This window comes from Hyposmocoma kahamanoa, unplaced genomic scaffold (genome assembly GCF_003589595.1).
Source record: "Hyposmocoma kahamanoa isolate Upper Pololo Valley unplaced genomic scaffold, ASM358959v1 63, whole genome shotgun sequence".
NCBI classification, from domain to species: domain Eukaryota; kingdom Metazoa; phylum Arthropoda; class Insecta; order Lepidoptera; family Cosmopterigidae; genus Hyposmocoma; species Hyposmocoma kahamanoa.
The window spans coordinates 11,174,032-11,194,032 of record NW_020653851.1 but is presented as its reverse complement, the minus strand read 5'-3'; the positions used below and the strand labels follow the sequence as shown (position 1 = coordinate 11,194,032).

The 20,001-nt window shown below is 33.5% G+C and overlaps 1 long non-coding RNA gene across 1 annotated transcript; it reads left to right on the top strand.

The window, feature by feature from the left end:
* The first annotated feature begins 15,146 nt into the window (after positions 1–15,146).
* Positions 15,147–19,108, top strand: LOC113230339. Its single transcript, XR_003310481.1, has 5 exons — positions 15,147–15,174; positions 15,311–15,361; positions 17,240–17,425; positions 18,149–18,358; positions 18,428–19,108. It is a non-coding gene; the product is annotated as an uncharacterized LOC113230339 (long non-coding RNA).
* The last annotated feature ends 893 nt before the right edge of the window (positions 19,109–20,001 follow it).

Here is a 20,001-nt window from a genome sequence, read left to right as displayed (position 1 = left end):
ACGCTTGTGGAAAAGTAAGTACTATAACATAAAGCGCAAATCCAATCTAATTAGTTGTCCTAAAACATTACAATTCATCAAAAAATATAAATCTTTGAACAAGTTTGGAAAGCTTTTAATAGATTCACAGCTCCGTTTAACAGGTGTGAAACCTCACGGCCGCAGATACACCAGTGATGAAAAAATATTTTCACTTTCTTTATCAAAGTTAAGTCCAAAATGTTATGCTCATTTGAGAATTTTTTTTATTCTACCATCCAAGTCCACGCTAAATTCATTGTTGACTAATGTCCCGTTGCGACCTGGAGTCAATGATTTTATTTTTCAACATTTGGCTGATGCTGCCTTAGGCAAGTCAGAGAAAGATAAACAATGTGTTTTACTTTTTGATGAAATGGCCATTAATAAAAATTTACATTTTAATTTTCACACTGGGGTAATTGAGGGATTTGAAGATCTTGGCTCTGGACAAAGGAGTTCCAATGTAGCAGACAAGGCATTAGTATTTATGTTACGTGGCCTGTTTAGTAGATGGAAATTTCCAGTTGCCTTTTATTTTGCTAGAGATGGAGTTAAAACATTTACCTTAAAGAACATTGTTAAAGAAATAATTATTGCTGTTTTCAAAACTGGTTTTTGTGTACGAGCCACTGTGAGTGATCAAGGCTCGGCCAATGTTGCAACCATAAAATCATTGACAGCAGATACTCATGCTGAATTATTACAAAACAATAGCACTGATCCAAATAACATATTCTATAAGATTAATAACAATGTGATCTACCATATTTTTGATGTGCCACATTTATTAAAATGTTTTCGTAACAATTTCCAGAAAAAGGATCTCCTACTTGACGGACAACGAGCACGAGCCCAATGGAACTTCTTGGAGCAGCTGTACAGAGTGGACGGCAGGGCAGGGAAAGCCCGCTCCATTAAACTGACTGACAAGCATCTTAATCCTCAATCATATGACAAGATGAAGGTAAATTATTAAGATTTTAGTAGATAATTTGCTTTTTTTCAAAACTAAGGGTCTTTTAGTACAAAGTCATATCTTACTTACTTTTTAAATTGTTTGGATTCCTATAATAAATGGCGTGGACGGGTGCAGTTTGTAATATATAACAAATGACATATTTTTAGTTAATATAATGTTCAACAGATATAATTAATTTATGGTATACAGACATTTGACATATTCTTGCATGATATAAAGATCATGGGGTATAATATACAATTGATATAACAAATTTCAATCTAATATACCTATGTCATAATGTTCATTTTATATAAACACTTCAGATATAACATTTACTGAGTATAATGTATTATTAATATAATTCCGGTGGTGTTCAGGTGCAATGGAAAATGAACCTAATTTGTTTGCATTTCCTAGTTGGTTCGACCTCCTCCTGTGCGTTTAGGTTAGGTTAGTATATGATAAAGCTGCCAGAACCGAATTTGTTTGCATTTGCTAGTTGGTACGACCTTCTCCTGTGGGCTTAGGTTACGTTAGTATATGATAAAGCTGCGCGAGCTGAAAGAACGCAGCGAGCGTGCCGCGGCAGTGGCAGACAAGTGCCAGAACAGAATTTGTTTGCATTTGCTAGTTAGTTCGACCTCCTCCTGTGAGTTTAGGTTAGGTTAGCAATAGTATATGCAACTAAATATTCTATTTAAAGTTTTAATAAATATATTTTTTAACACAAAAAGCACTTAAAGCAATACAAACACAATTGTATTTTGCGATTGTATATTTATTTAAATAAAAATTCTTATCAATATAATATAGGGTGCTTCAACTATTCCTAAAACGAAATATTGTGTTATATTATTTAATACATTATACTGGTACTTCTTATACCATTTGTTTTTTATATCACTTAATCATTATATGTAATGTTTGTTATACTGAAGGTTCATTATACACATTGAAATTATGCCTTTTTTTGTTATATCTTTTGTTGTATATATACAGTGAGTGCTTATATCCTTAGAAATTATATCAAAGGTTGTTATACAAAGCGAAAATAGATTATTTGTTGTTATAGCTTCCATTACACACTCGGCGTGGACTACATTGTGCTAGTAATGATATCGAAATCCATCCTTCTATCGCAGGTTTAGAATCCACACGTCCTACTGCTACAGAATTAAGGGAGTTAATTTACCTAAAGTTTGAGTTAGGAGGTGTGTTAGAAGGTAAGATGGCGGGCACGATTATTCACATAATGGCAAGTTGGGTCTCATTTTCGAGGTATTTGGGGCTGCTCATTACGAATATGGCACTCATTACTAAATACAAGATGGCGGGCACGACTTTTCAAATAATGGCAAGTTGGGTATCGTTTTCGAGGATTTGGAGGTGCTCATTATGAATATAGCATTTATTTCTTAATCCAAGATGGCGGACACGACTTTTCAAGTAAATGCAATATGGGTATCATTTTCGAGGTATTTCGAGGTGCTCATTACGAATATGGCACTCATTTCTAAATCCAAGATGGCGGGCACGAGTTTTCAAATAATGGCAAGTTGGGTATCGTTTTCAAGGTATTTTGGGGTGCTCATTACAAATATGGCACTCATTTCTAAATCCAAGATGGCGGACACGATTTTGAGTGAGTGGGTGGGTGAGGGGGTGGGTGAGCCCACTATCTAACCCAGCGCTAACCCACCCCCTAATCCATATTCGTAATGACACTTTTATTCGGTAGTTTCGGTTTTAATTGTTGGTTTCAATTGTTTCTTCGAACAACTAAAATAAAATAATTGCAATTAAAATCAATTCTATTGAAATCAACTGCAATTAAAATCAATTGCAATCAAATCAATTGCGACACGTCGCAATTGCAATTGATTTCAATTGAATTGATTTTTTAATCTGATTGAATTTCAGATTGAAATATAATTGATTAACGCCCAACACTGCCTGGGAAGATATGTGTCTGAAATAAAACCGACATTGTTGAGCAGTTCTAGCATTTCCAGTTATATTAAATAACAAAATGGTAAAAACAAGATGTCAAACAATAGAAAACGCTATTTGATAACGGCAATAGTTTCTATTGTTTATCTTATCTTGTTTTCGTACTGTGTGAAAGAGGTAGCAGTTACTGCTTTTTATGCTGTATGAAAGAGAAAGAAGTTACTTCTTTGTAGAACCGCTGTAGAGAGAGCGTACGACGGAGACGAATGAGACAACTCGATGCTTGATTAACACTGCATATAATAAGTAATAACATAGATGGTGCTTAACAAGAACAATTCTTATACTACACTTTCCCTGTTACAAAAATAAAATAAAATTTATATAATTTCTATTTTATTTCTATCGTTATACAAAACAAATACTTATACATATATTTTCTTATAGCATAGTTACAAAGGGTAATATAGTTAGTTACATTTTATTTTGTTTAGTAGTCAAAAAGCAATATATTATTTTTATTAATTTTATAATAATAGTTATTATTTTGCATACAATAAGGTACTTAAATTAATTATGTGGGTACCTACTTTACTTATGTATTTTACATAATATAAGGTTTTGTGCGATTTTTGTGGACTATTTCTTCCTTATTATTTATCATTACATCCTAAATCTTCATTAATTAAAAATGGACCCGAATATGTACTATCTATTTTGTTGCCTGTTTCATTTTTAAGTAGCAGATAATTACCTTTAGTGTACGTCTCTGGATTAACATATACGTCATAGGCCTTCTTCCGTTTTAACTTATTTCCTAATAAGTTTTTCCTTGCATCGTGCTGTGCAACCTGTAATCTATATTTTAATGTATGTGGATAACATCGTAGTTATATAAAGGATCTATACCGGAATTTAAATTGTTCGGCAATTTGCACGACTTTCCGAATACCAGTTCATGCGGCGTGTACCTTGTCTCTGTATGTACCGTATTATTGTACGCGAAGCACCAGAACGACAGCCAGCTGCTCCACGAACATGTTCGGTTAAGGCAATTAATACGTAAATACGCACCTATAGTCTTATGTGTATTCTCGAGCGCTCCTATGGACTGGTGGTGGTACGCTGTTGAAGTAAGCTTCTTAATTTTTAATAGTTTACAAACTTCGTCCATTGTAAATGATTATCACTAGTAACAGGTTTCTTACCACGGTATAACTTCTTTTTATTTTCCCGATATTTCTTCGTTCGATATTTATTCGTCCATTGTGTTTCAAATAAATTCAGATCCACGATCTGTTGCAATTTCCCTGGGTATGCCAAAACGCAAAATAAAATTATTTACAAAAGCAGATGCAACCGATTTAGCATCTTTTGTGTGTAGCGGATATGCCTCTATGAACTTTGATAGTTCGCACTGTAACGTGAGAAAGTAAGAATGACCGGCAAAAAAAATTATCTGTAGGCAGAGGACCAAATATGTCTAAATAAATCTTTTCAAATGCATAACTTGACGTACTGGTTATTTCCATAAAATAAAAGGCTGTTTAGGGTGTAATTAAATCCCGACATAGCAATCGTAATCATTCTAGAAAACGCATTGGGACTAGTTTTTAGTCCCATTGGTAATCTAGTCATTTGATATTGATTTTTGGTTGTTGTGAATGCATTGTATTGTCGACTGTTTTTATTTAATTTTATTTGATAAAATCCTTGATAGAGAGCTAAAGTAGTGAAATACATTGCACCAGATAACGAGTCTAGAATGTCTGAAATATTTGGCAGAGGAAACTTGTCATCTTGAACTTTTTCATTTAATTTTCTGTAGTCAATTACTACACGCCATTTTTTAATACCCGTTGAATCTAGCTTTTTAGGTACTAGTAACAATGGACTCGACCAGGCACTCCTACATTCCTCTATTATTCCATCGGCTTGCATACTTTTTATTTCTTTATCTATTTCCGATTTTTGACTTTGTGGTAAACGATACGGCTTTACGTAAACAGGAGTAGTATGTGGCTTTAATTCAATAGTATGGTCGTATAATGAAATCGTTGTCAATTTATCTCCTGGTACGTGAAAGACGTCTGGAAATTTGGCACAAATGTTTTCAATAGACTTTTGTTCTTCCTCATTTAGATTTTCAAATTTTAGTAAAGAAAACAAAGACTTAACCCTCTCTGCGTTCATATTCGACTTATTAAAGTTACATAAATAATAATCACTTAACTTAGAAACATTTAAATTAAAATAATTCAAAATTACATCCTCATTTCGTGTATTCATTATTTTAAAAGGTACCTTACCATTATGCGGCTGTACTATAATGTTAGCAATGTATACTCCGTGACATAATTCTTGAGAACTAATGACACATTCCTGTTTTAACTTCGTGTCCACATAATGAATTGATTCGCTTCTTGCTAGAATTGTTAAATATGAACTATCTTGTTTCAAGTAAGTAATGGGTAATGTGACAGGTCTCTCTAAATTACAAATTCTTAATTCATTTAATTCGAAGTCTACAACTGCTTTGTACTTTGTTAAAAAATCTAGCCCTAAAATTCCATCAGTTTTGAATGGCATTTTATCAAATACATAAAATTTATGTTTTATAGTGTAGGTATCAATTTTGAGCTGTAAATAAATATATCCTTCTGACTGTACGCTTCCACCAACGCCGTTGACCTAAAGTTTTTCTTTGTGGAATGGAATGCGTAAACATTTTACTCTATCGTGCTTGACAACTGAAATCGAAGCGCCGGTGTCGATTAGCCATTCGCTTTTGTTGTGTTCATGCCTGTCCAAATTAATACATACTTTACATAAGCTGTTGCACATAAATACATAGTCATACTCGAAAAAAATGATTCAAATGTGACGCGTTTGCTTGCTCTGATTCATCACGGTCACGTTACGTTGCCATGCAGGGGTCACCTGTCGTGGATATAAAGTTCACATTCCTATGGGATAATTGACGGCGATTGCCCTGATACCTACCCCTGTACGAGTTTCCACGAGAAAACACTCTTGGGTTTCTTGGGTGATAAGAGTTCTGTGGCCGTCTGTAATAATAATTTGGTGTATTTACCTTTACGGCGGACTGCCCTCGCGCGTATCCTCTGTGTCCTCCGCGCGCTTTCGCTGCTCGGTGGGGGGGTGTAAATCCACGGGGTTGAGCGGACATGCCCATTACATACGCTGAGGAAATTGTCGTGATCTCTTCATCTTGCGCTGCTTGAATAGCGTCTTTTAGTGTATTAAAATCACGCGCTGCAATTATTGTACTTGTTCTACGGTTTCTAAGCCCGTCGGCAAACCGTTTAATTGCGTAATTTTCGTTTAACGGGCGCAGAACATTATAATGATCAGAATTTCCGTCCGATTGGGTAATAGTTGAATCCGCGAACAATTCAGAAATTTCCTTGCCAAAATCAGCAACAGCGTTCATTTTGCTTACATGTTTGAAGTTTCTTTTGTATAGCCGATGCTGATTTTCTTGGTAATAATTGTTTGCACACATCGGTCAGTAATTCTGATATATTCTCGTATTTACTAGATAATTTTAGCTTACCCGATTGAGACAGCCTGGTTTTTAAAATAAAAGAAATTAATTTTTTATTCGATTCGTTATCTAAGGTAGTAGCATAGTACTCAATACTATCAATTAATTCTTTCGTATTTTCTTCTTTGTCAGTCATGACTGGCAGAAGTCTTAACGCGACCTTCAGATCGAACGTTGCCATTTTTAATATTATTTCTTTACTTTCTTTTTTTATATTGCAAAGATTCTTTACCTCACTGTACAATAACTTTAAGTGCAGTGAGGTATCCTGACAATATTTATCAATTAAAATTTTTTCTTGTTTACTTTTTAAATGATATACCTTAGTAATAGCATCTATATAAGTATTATATTGTTCTAATAATTCGTTTGCCTCTACAATTTCGTTTCAATTATTTTTCCACATCGTCTTTTAGGTCCAATTTTAATTAAGTAGGTTCTAACAATTGACTTACAATTATATGGACGTCGGGTCCGCGCTAAAAAGTGTCCGCACTTCTAAGGCGCTAAAATCGTATACAGAGCGCGACACTCCGCTTTAGTCTTCATTTGTTCTACTGACAGCGCGATACTGCGATGACATTACAATTTAAATTTCGAATAGGTTGACTTGGGACATTTTTTTCGTGGTTTTTGTATTAGACCCGTCGTCCATTTATTTGTAAGTCAATGGTTCTAACCATTGAAAGTTCTTCATTTAAATTTTCCAGATATTCTGACATACATAAAATCGCACTTACCTATATTTTGATACTATTCATATTATATACTTAAAGTCTATAATGTACGTATTATAATGTAGTATAACTGTTTAATAAAAAAAAATTTTTTTTTCGCACTTAAATTTTCATAATTTTCACCACACTTACACTGATATTGAATGGGGTTTTCACTCACTAGTACACTGGTTTATCAAAGCAATTTGCTTCGTGACAGGAACATCTTGCGACTCAGGTTTCTTCATAAGGAATCGGGGTCGTCATCGTTACAAGGAATGCTCGCTCCTTTTTACATTTTGTTTAACCGTATTATACCTGCATCAACGCCTCGCTGCACTCTTTTATTGAAGCACTTCACACAATACCGGATCATAACGATAGCTCCAACCATTAACAGTATTATAATAATTGCCACCATGGACCACGAAATGATTCCAACATTGGTCACGATATGATTGTTTCTAATTTGGTTGTTAACACCGACTTGTGCGGTGACTTCCGGTTTTTCAGGTATTTTTGAGTTACACATTTTTTGCACTAAAATTTACGTCCACGTAAACGTCACGTTTACGTCCGTGTGAGCTAAGTGTCGATTAGAATAAATAATATACATTTTAAGTCCGTTGAGCCAAACTGTAACCGGGAACTAGCTATATCCCAAAAATGGCAGAGTCGCCATGTAGGGAGAGCGTAAGACGGAAACGAATGAGACAACTCGATGCTTGATTAAAACTGCCTATAATAAATTATAACATAGATGTAAATACATGGTGCTTAACAATAACAATTCTTATACTACACCGCCAAGATTTAATAAAGGCAAAGGTGTCTATTGTTTGTTTTATAACTTGTTCTCGTACGTGTGAAAGAATCTTCTACAGCGAAATATGTGTGCAAAGTGGAAAGTTGTCTTGGATTTTTTTTTGTAAAAACCTATGTAAACGCAACTATATTATTTTTTGAGATAATAATATGTAGTAAATTTTCAATAGGAAATAATTTGTCGCAAATGTACTAGTACAATCTTTTGCAGTACGCACCTATAGAAACACAACTATTATAATATTTTTTTTGAAACATTTTTATAAATAATACGCCTTTTCAAATATAATCACCGAGAAGTTCCGGGATTTATAGAAGGGAATGTCCACATTATTTTTTACGTTTAATCGAAGCTTAAGTTATTTAACTACCTCAATTCCGATCGCTGGTAACACCACTGTCTACATTAACCATACCAATTACTTGTTCTCCAGCTAGGGATTTTCCTGTACTATGAGTACTGAGCAAAGAAAACCACTCAGGACTAGTATCCTTTACCCAGAACACCCAGGCTGGAACCACCATTATATCTTCATTAATACACAAAGTTGACACACGGGAGTTCTTTTCTTGGTTTCTGCATAACTTTCTCTATCGAATAGGCGAATAAAAAAAGCAAGTCCATTTTTCAGGTCAAAATACACTGCGACGGTTTCATTGATGTGTCGGGTTTTACGTTTTGAAATGGTATTATCTTGAATTTTACGTATTTTATGTGCTGCAGATATGTTGTTATAAAAACAAATCCTTAGTGAAAATTTAGTTTTCAGCATGAGATTGAATCCAAAAGACTTTAATTAAGAAGAAAAATTTATTGAAATGCACAATTAAAAGATTGTCCTTACCTGTCAATGAAATTAAAATGAATAAAGATAATGAAGAAAAATAGTTATGTTCCTATTTTAGAAAAATTATATGTAAATATTTTAATTTTTTCTAGAATAGGAACTATATAAGTATTAATTATGTTTTTATTTTATGACCTTAATAAAAAACAATCTGAATTTCACTTTTCAGGTCAAACTAGCAGCTCAGGTTTTCAGCAGACAGGTGGCCACGTCTCTGGATCTATACATGAAGTCACTACTTTTTGTACAAGAAGAACACGGATATGCTGTACCTGGAGTGGACATTGAAAATGGTTTGTTCACAGCAGAACTTTTGCTATTTATGAATGATTTGTTCGATAGTCTGAATTGTTTTGGCCATACTCGCGGTAAATTGCAACAAGCTTTGACATTAAATTCCGAACACTTTTCTTTCTGGAATAATGCTGTGAAGAAAATAAATTCAATGAGATTTGATGCCTCAGATCCTAGGGAAAGTAACCCTATTAGCCTTAAACATTTTGTACACGACATTAAAAGCATTAAGCATTTATGGACTGATTTGTCTAGATTAGAGGGAGTGAAATTCTTAAATCTGAGACGTTTAAATCAAGATCCACTTGAAAATTTTTTTGGGCAGATTAGAGCTCATGGTGGTTTCAATACCAATCCGGATTGCACCCACTTTATCTCAGCCTACAAAACGTTGTTGATCAATAACATCTCATCTGGAAAATCATTATACACAAACTGCGCCACTGATGATGATGCAATGTTAGGAACTTTGACAAATTTGGTACAACGTAACAGACAGACAGTCTCTAACAATATCGATTCCGAGGTAATTGTGATTAATTGTGAATTAATAGACTCTATCCCATAAGAAAATGTTATGCAAACCAATAGTGTGTCATACATCGCTGGTGCAATTTGTCGCTGCCTGTTGCCTAAATTGCAGTGTGTTGACTGCGACCTTTGTAAAGATGCATTGTTGTCTACAGATGTTCAACCGTTTCACACGTTAATTGCTAATCGAGAATATAATTTAGAAAAACAAACACTCTATTATCCTTCAAAAAACATTAGTTCATTATTATGGGAGAGTATTTACTTAATCGATAAATTTTTGCCACAAATTTGCTATGTTTACGTTTACCCAGAATTACTCTCAATTTTGCAGAAAAATACTAATACAGCTTGGTTTACCTGCTCGCGACACAAGAAAAATTTTTTAACTGCTTTTTTCCTTTACGTTATAAAAATGCAAGGTAGACAATGGTGCATCAATTTTAATAGAAGAATACACAATGTTGATTCGAGACCAAAGGCAGCAGAAACGGAAAACTTGATCCAAAGTAAAGGTTTAAGTTATAGATCAACTAGATTGCGCAGTTCTTAATTTCTATTTAATTATTTTTATATTTGTTGTTTATTTTATTGTTATCAAGTTTGCCATTTCGTTGATTATAGTACTTGATTTTGTTATCTCAAGATTGTCGTAAAACTCAATGATAAATGTTTTCACTCGAAGCGACACAACTTTTTCATTTTATTTTTTGTTCGACTTTGAGAGTAGTAGAGTCTTTGCAGTTCCATTGTTGCTGCCCATTCCGTCCCTAGAGTTTTCCTTTTGTGTTCTATAGGTTTATGTTGATTGTTGTGATTAGTTTAGTACTATTTAATTATAATTGTTATTAGCTCGACTTGACTGATGTAATTTATTAATTATTAATTTAAATGGTATGTAAGCATACATAGGTTAAGGATAAGTCTAAATTGTAAATATATATAGAATAGCTACAAAGTAAGTCGGTAGCTTTTAATGTCTCCTTATTCTCTTGTATAAATGATAGCCAGGCAAATATACTAGACCTCACTATAAAGACTCAGCCTTGTAAATATGTATAGAATCACAAAGTAAGTAGGTAGTTATTAATGTACTCTTATTCTCTTGTATTAATGATAGCTAGGCAAACATAGAAGACCAGACTTTGAAGTCTTAATATTGTAAATATGTATACAATAGTTACTAAGTCACAAAGCAAGTCGGTAGTTTTTAACGTTCTCTTATTCTCTTGTATAAATGATAGGCAAACATACTAGATCTGACTTTAGAGTCTTAAGTTTTAACTGTATATAGAATAATTACTGAGTTCCAAAGTGGGTAGGTACTTTTTAACGTCCTCTTATTATATTGTATAAATGATAGCCAGGCAAACATACTAGATCTGAGTTTAAAGTCTTAAGTTTTAACTGTATATAGAATAGTTACCGAGTTTCAAAGTGGGTAGGTAGTTTTTAACGTCCTCTTATTATCTTGTATAAATGATAGCCAGGCACACATACTAGATCTGACTTTAAAGTCTTAAGTTTTAACTGTGTATAGAATAGTTACTGAGTTTCAAAGTGGGTAGGTAGTTTTTAACGTCCTCTTATTCTCTTGTATAAATGATAGTCACGGAAACATACTAGATCTGACTTTAAAGTCTTAAGTTTTAACTGTATATAGAATAGTTATTGAGTTCCAAAGTGGGTGGGTAGATTTTAACGTCCTTTTATTCTCTTGTATAAATGATAGTCAGGCAAACATACTAGATCTGACTTTAAACTCTTTAAGCTTTAACTGTGTATAGAATAGTTACTGATTTCCAAAGTGGGTAGGTTGTTAATGTCCTCTTATTCTCTTGTGTTTTGATACGCAAACAAACATACTAGACCTCTGTTTACAGTCTAAATTGAAAATATGTATAGAATAGTTACTGAGTTACAAAATGGGTAGGTACCTAGTTTAAATGTCCTCTTATTATCTTGTATAATGATAGCCAGGTAAACATACTAGACCTCACTTTAAAGACTAAAAATTGTAAATATGTATAGAATCACAAAATAGGTAGTTTTAATGTAATCTTATTCTTTTGTATAAATGAATGCCAGCCAAATATACTAGACATCACTTTAAGAAGTAAAAATTGTAAATATGTGCAAAATCACAAATTAAGTAGGTAGTTTTTAATGTCCTCTTTTTCTCTTGTATTAATGATAGCTAGGCAAACATACAAGACCAGATTTTCAAGTCTAAATTGTAAATATGTATAGAGTAATTACTGAGGCACGACGTAAGTAGATAGTTTTTAACGTCCTCTCAATCTGTTATATAAATGATGATGGCCTGGCAAATATACTAGACCTCACTTTTAAGTTTAAAAATTGTCAATATGTATAGAATCAAAAAAGAAGTAGGTAATTTTAATGTCCTCTTATTCTCTCGTATTAATGATACCTAGGCAAACATACAAGACCAGACTTTCATGTCTACATTGTAAATATTATATAGAATAGTTACGGGGTGGGAGGTAGATTTTGATGTCCTTTTATTCTCTTGTGCGTTTCATATTTCGACAAACATACTAGAACAAGTTTGCCATTTCGTAATTATAGTACTTGATTTTGTTATGTCATGTTTATTGTAAAATTCAATGGCAAATTTTTTCAGTCGATGCGGCACAATTTCTTTATTTTACTTATTTGTTCGATTTTGATTAGCAATTCTTTTAGATCTAGAGTGTTTGCAGTTCCATTGTGGCCGCCCATTCCGTCTTTAGAATTTTCTGTTTATATTCTATACGTTTATGTTGATTGTTGTGATTAGTTAGGTACTATTTAATTGTAATTGTTATTAGCTCTACTCGACTTATGTAATTTATTGGTTATCATTTAAATGATATGTAAGCATATATAGGTTCAGGCTAAGTCTAAATTGTAAATATGTATAGAATGGCTACAAAGTAAGTAGGTAGCTTTTAATGTCCTCTTATTTTCTTGTATAAATGATAGCCAGACAAATATACTAGACCTCACTATAAAGACTAAACCTTGTAAATATGTATAGAATCACAAAATAAGTAGGTAGTTATTAATGTACTCTTATTCTCTTGTATTAATGATAACTAGGCAAACATACAAGACTTTCAAGTCTTAATATTGTAAATATGTAGAGAATAGTTACTAAGTCACAAAGTAAGTAGGTAGTTTTTAACGTCCTCTTATTCTCTTGTATAAATGATAGTCAGGCAAACATACTAAATCTGACTTTCAAGTCTTAAGTTTGAACTGTATATAGAATAATTACTGAGTTCCAAAGTGGGTAGGTAGTTTTTAACGTTCTCTTATTATCTTGTATAAATGATAGCCAGGCAAACATACTAGATCTGACTTTAAAGTCTTTAAGTTTTAACTGTGTATAGACTAGTTACTAATTTCCAAAGTAGGTAGGTTGTTAATGTCCTCTTATTCTTGTGTTTTGATACGCAGACAAACATACTAGACCTCTCTTTATAGTCTAAATTGTAAATATGTATAGAATAGTTACTGAGTTACAAAATGGGTAGGTAGTTTACTTGTCCTTTTATTATCTTGTATAAATAATAGCCACGCAAACATACTACACCTCACTTTGAAGACTAAAAATTGTAAATATGTATAGAATCACAAAATAGGTAGTTTTTAATGTCTCTTTTATAAATTCTCTTTTATAAATGATAGCCAGACAAGTATACTAGAACTCACTTTAAGAACTAAAGATTGTAAATATGTGTAAAATCACAAAGTAAGTAGGTAGCTTTTATGTCCTCTTATTCCCTGTTGTTAATGATAGCTAAACAAACATACAAGACCAGATTTTCAAGTCTAAATTGTAAATATGTATAGAATAGTTACTGAGTTACAACGTAAGTAGGTAGTTTTTAACGTCCTCTTTTAACATTCTCTTATTTAAATGATGATGGCCAGGCAAATATACTAGACGTCACTTTAAAGTCTAAAAGTTGTCAATATGTTTAAAATAAAAAAAGGAAGTAGGTAGCTTTTAATCTCTTATTCTCTCGTATTATTGATAGCTAGGCAAACATACTAGACCAGACTTTCATGTCTACATTGTAAATATTATATAGAATAGTTACGAGGTGGGTAGGTAGTTTTTGATGTCCTTTTATTCTCTTGTGCTTTTCATATTCTGACAAACATACTAGAACTTAGTCCAGTTTGCAAATATGATTAAATTATACATATGCATATACGTGTAAGCATTTCTGTATACTTTGGGCTTTTTTTTTAAAAACGCGCACACTCAACATAGCCCTGCACTAGGGAAACCCTTTGTCGCGGGAGCCATGGACACACACATAGACAACCACATTTACACCCACACTCCGAGAGAAATGAATGTAGGCCATACAAATGTTTGCCCGGCCCGGGAATCGAACCTGAGACTTCTGCGTGGCAGTCCGGCTTGGTAACCGTTCGGCCACGGAGGCAGTTATTGCTTTTGGATAAGAGTAGTGTAGTAGTGTCCCATATTATATGCGGGCGGAGCTATATCCAAGTAGTGGTTGAGTCGCACGGAACAGCGCGGAAATTGTACATTATCGTATGTACTAGGTCGGGCGCTGTTCCCCCTCATCAGAGGGGCCATTTCATTGGTACACGTACACATTTTAGCCGTAGAAATTGGTATTATTAAAATATAAAGATTGTTACTTAAGTTCGGTATAAGATATATTAATGTATAAGTATCTGTGTATTAAATAAATAAATAAAAGTCATTCTTACTCATTTTAATCCCCATTCCTAAAATTTTTGTATCTCCAGAACCTGAGCGTACAAAATCCGGAAAAATATTCTATACTTTAATCGTATGGCACAGCTCTAACACCGGTTTTATCGATTAGAGGGCGTCCCTATTTTACTACAATACTACACATAACTATATGAAAGGTGTAAAAGGAACAAAAGAGTTGATAATGAACAAATTTCAAAGTGCAAGTGAGATATTGCATAAATTTATCAATGAATATCTATAGCACATTCCTCGCCGCCTCCGCGTCGCATCATACCCCACTACTATGACATTGTCTTTCCAAAGACTTAACCGTCTGTCTTGTATTTTTAGTTTGTGCTCGGGATTCCTTAAAACGGGCCGATATGGGTATTTTAGGTCGAGATTCGTATAATTTCGCGTTTTAATCTTCGATAAAGGCACAATAGCACTATCCTATTCCACTTTAAACTAGATTTCACGAAATAATTGAAAGTCAAAATAAAAACGACACTTTTCCCTCCAAAAGGTCCAGAGCGAATGTTTTTTTTTTTCTTCTTCTTTCCATAAAGGAAAAGGCAAAGGTTTTACACCATACAGCCAAGTCTTGGTACATTATTCTTTTTTTGGTGAAAAATAAAGGCATACGCCAAGTCTTCATTTCATTATACATTTTAAAGGCGATAAGCCTCGTCTTCGGTGGTCAAGTCAGGGTATAGTTCCAATTCCGGTTAAAATTTCAACTCCGAGTGTTCGTCAAGTCCAGTGATCGACAATTCCGATTAATGCAAAATCCATTCTAAAGATCTTCTATTGTAGAACAAATGAAATTATAAATATGATTGTAAGTTTCAGGATTCTTGAGAAGTTCTTGAGTACCGCGCGGGATCGGACTCGAAGGTTGGTAAATAGATATTAGCTTATCAATTAAGGCTAAGCGCTGAATATTATAATTGGGGCAGTCAAATATTATATGGTCCAGTGTTTGATCAAAGTCTAAGTTGCATTCTGTGCATTTAGGCGACAGGGCTATTTTCATCCTATGTAAATGAGCATTGATGCGACAGTGGCCAAATCGTAAACGAGATATAACAGTATAAAATTTTCTTCCTTTGTATTGTTGTGATTTGGAAAACCAAGGTTTTTTCCCAATATCTTGATTAATTGAAGCGTACCAAGAACCTTTACGTATTTTAATATCGTTCCAACGAGTAAACCATTCAGAGAGGATATCTTTCTTGATCTTGGATATTAGGTCTGTATAATGGACACCATATGAGACAGTGGTGCCCTCATCAGTGTCCTGGCATCCATTGAAGTTGCATGCTGTTTTCGCAAGGAAATCTGCGCTTTCATTGCCTCTCACACCTACATGCGCCGGTGTCCACATAAATTGCACGTGAATGTTGTCATTACGTAGTTGCAACCACATTTCCTTAATATCGTAAATAATAAAATTAACTTTGCTATTCATAGTTGTGCTTTGTAGAGACTTTAAGACGCTCATACTATCCGTCACAATAAGCCATCTGTTAGTTTGTTTGCTTTGTTTTATAAACTGGAGAACTTTAAGAATAGCCAGAGATTCCGCAGAAAAGATACTAAAACATTCTGTTAGCTTCTCTCCGTAACCGAATTTTAAATGTGGTACGTAAAAAGCAAATGAAGAGGTAAATGCCGACTTTGAACCATCCGTGTAAATTGGTATCAAATCTTTAAAAGTGAAAATTTTCTGATATATTTCTTCTTTGGTTTTCAAGTTTAGGTCAATGTGAATAGGGATGGTAATATATTTGCTTTCGTAGCTTCCATTAAAACAAGTCCAGTTCTGTTCACTTGTATATAGTTTATTGCGCAGTTTTATTTCATTTATGTATAAAAAGTCATGAAGAATAAACGGGGCAGATAACGGAACGGAAGAAGATAGTTCACGAAAGGAAAAGGAATTATATAAATTATATATTTTTTTTAAAAGAAGATTTGGATCTAACGAACATAAATGGAGAAGAAAATTAAATTTTAGATATTTAAATCGCAGGATTAAAGGGGGAACATTACATTCCACCTGCAAGGAATTAATTGGAGTAGTTCTGAAAGCACCTGTAATAGTTCTTAAGCTGTGGTTCTGGAGAATATCCAATTTCTGGACCAACTTATCATTTGATGCGTAGCAAAGGAAACCATATTCGAAGTGACTGCGTACTAAAGACTTATACAAATTCAATAGTATTTTGGGATCTGAACCCCAATAGGTTGATGATAATGATTTTAAAATATTTAATGCCTTTGAAGCTCGTGCGGTAATGTGCTCGACATATTTATTCCAGGACATGTTTTTCATAAAAGTAACACCTAAAAATCTTACGGAGTCTGCAAAAGATAATTCTAAATTATTATAAAAAAGTTTGTAATGTTTTCGTTTAATGCCCACTCCATTAAAAATAACTACTTTGGTCTTATCAGCATTTATGTCTAAGTTTAAATATTTGAAATAATTATTTAATTTACTTAAAGCAAGATTTAATTTGTTTATAGTCAATTGTAAATCTGAGCCTGAGGAATAAACCACAAGATCATCAGCATATTGCAGGTTGCTTACTTCTGAACCCAAAACATAGTTGAGCTTGTTTATATACAACAGAAACACTAAAGGGCTTAATATCCCACCTTGACATACACCTTTAAAAGATTCTCTGGGGCCAATCAGATAATTTTTAACCTTGGCATAAACTTCTCGTCCATGCAAAAACTTAAAAATCCATAGTACGATTTTTTTAGGTAATCCTAGCAACATTAACTCTTTTGACAGTATGTGAAGATTGACATTATTAAACGCACCGATGATATCGAAAAAAATTGCGAACAATGTATTGTGTTGTTTAAAAGAATGAAAAATATCTAATTGAAGATGAGTTATACTCTCTCTAGCAGATCTACCTTTTCTAAAACCAAACTGGTTAGAGGGTAATATATTATTATGTTCTATATAGAATTCTAATCTCTGTTTTAAAAGTTGTTCAAATATTTTCCCCATACAAGATGCTAAAGTATGCCAGTATAGATTCTAGAAAAGTAATACTGAATATTTATAATTCTCTATGGGCTACAGATTTAATACCAACACAGTGGAAAACAGATTGTCTCATCCCTGCACTTAAACCAGATAAGGATAAGGATAATTATGAATCATACAGGCCAATAACTTTGACATCTTGTATGGAATACCGTCAAGTCCGCAAGCTGTATCTCTCCGTGAAGATATCGCTGCATTAAACTCCCCTAGTGTAAACTGATTTGTTAAGTATTCAGAGTGAGAAGCTGGTACAGACTGTTCAATTAAATTCAATGGAGACTCAACGGTGTCTGGTGTATATTTCTTAAGAAAATTATTGATCAAGTCTATGTTGGTTATGACATTAGTGCTTTTGGGTTTCTTATTAAATTTTCTCATCATAGACCAGATATATGATAAAGGAGTTGTTCTGTTGAATGTTTCAGTTAGAGAATACCAGCTCAATTTTCTCTCATTATTTAAAATCAGTTTCCTTTGTGCCTGTTTTTGTTTAAAAGTCAAGTAATTTACTTCACTTGGATCTGCTTTAAAATTTAAGTATGTTTGTTTGACATCTTTTACAGCATTTGCACAGTTTTGATTCCACCAAGCCAAAGGTATCCTTTGTTTTTTAGGTTTTGTCAAGGAGTGATATATATGTGAAGGTGCACACTTGTGTTGAATTAAAGTAGATTGTTCTGCAGTTACATTAATAATGGCAGTTAATTCTGAATATGACTTTAATGGATTGGAAAGGTCGAAGTTATGGTTTGACATCAAACTATCTAACACCATTGTATATTTTTTAAAATCAATGTTTCTACTACTTAAATGATGAGGAAAAGGTATATTGTTTTGATAATTAGGTACAGAATCATGAGAATTGTCCTTAATTAATAATTTTGTTATTACAGGTAAATGAAAGCTACCAAGTGGGTCATCAGTTACTATCCAGTCAGAATTAAGAGCCAAAGAAGGCGAAACAATGGTTAAATCCAAGGCATTGGGCTGCCAAATGTGTGAGCCAACAGTTGTAGGATGTCCATTATTAAGTATGACCAAACCATTTTCATCTGAACTTTCATAGATGTCACGACCCCTAGCATCGATAGATGAACATCCCCAAAGCAGGTGGTGGGCATTAAAGTCACCTGCTAGAAATATTGGTTCCGGAATATTACGGATGAGATTATTTAACTTTTTCTTTGAAAACTGAAGAGTGCAATTACCTGGACTATATAGACTTATTATAGATAATTCTTTATTACAATATTTTAATCTAATAGCAATATTTTGAAGTGAATCATCATATTTTGTTTGTATACTAGTGTAATTTAATTTATTGTGAATTAGTATGGCTACACCATTATGAGTGTTGCCTGAATCTAACCTAACCAAGTTATATTCTTTAAATCTTATTTTGTGATGTGGTTTTAGCCACGTTTCACAAATTACTGCAATGTGAATATTGTTCTCATATAAAAATTGTGAAAAAATATGTCTATGGCACATTAAGCTCTGAGCATTCCATTGAACTATGTTCAGACTGTCCATTAGTGTAATATGTTATTTTGTTTTTCTACATTAAATGTCTCTATGAGGATATCTTTGATGGATTTTGAATTGATTTCTTTTTGATTCAATTTATTGAGGGATATTAATTTAACTATTGAATTTAATAAAATGTCTAAAATTTTTTCTGAGTTTAATAGGGAAATAAATTGATCAGTTTGTGAAACTTTTCTATGTAGGGAGGGAAATGACTTTTCATTGACTACTGCGGAATATGCTCTCTTTTGAAACAAATCTGTGTTTTGTTTTAATTTTTGTATTTTTACTGGACACTCCTTCGATATAGCTATATGCCGACCCTGACAATGTAAGCAGGTAGCGTCTTTAGTGTCTATCGTACATGTTTTGAAGTTGTGGTTGCCTCCACATACTGAGCATCTTTCTGAGTTCTTACAAAATTTGCCAATGTGACCATACCTGAGGCACCGTAGGCATTGCTTCACTGGTGGGATGTAGGGTTTTACATCAAAACGCCAACTGTTGAGGTCTATGGATTCTGGCAGGACTGGGCAGGAAAAGGTAATGGACACGGTTAGGGTAGGAGTAATCTGAAAATCATTGTCAACTTTATTTCGTCTCATAAAACGTCTTATTTGTACTATGTGTTTTGTACTGGAGATGGTGTCATATATTTCTTGGTTCGATAGATTGATTGGAACGTGTGAGATGACTCCTGTCACCTCTGTGGCTCCTGCAGGAATTGTCGCTTTCATTTTATATGAATCCAAATATTTGGTGTTTGTGAGGGCAGCATTAGCAAACGAAGCTCGCTCAAATATGACTCCTATTTTATATTTGTTAATTCTTACCAATTGCTTAACTCCCTTATTATACCTTTTTAGGGAAGTGGACATACCCATCATGTCCCTGTCGCCTATCGGTTTCCCGGGATCTGTGGACTCAAAAAATACTATAT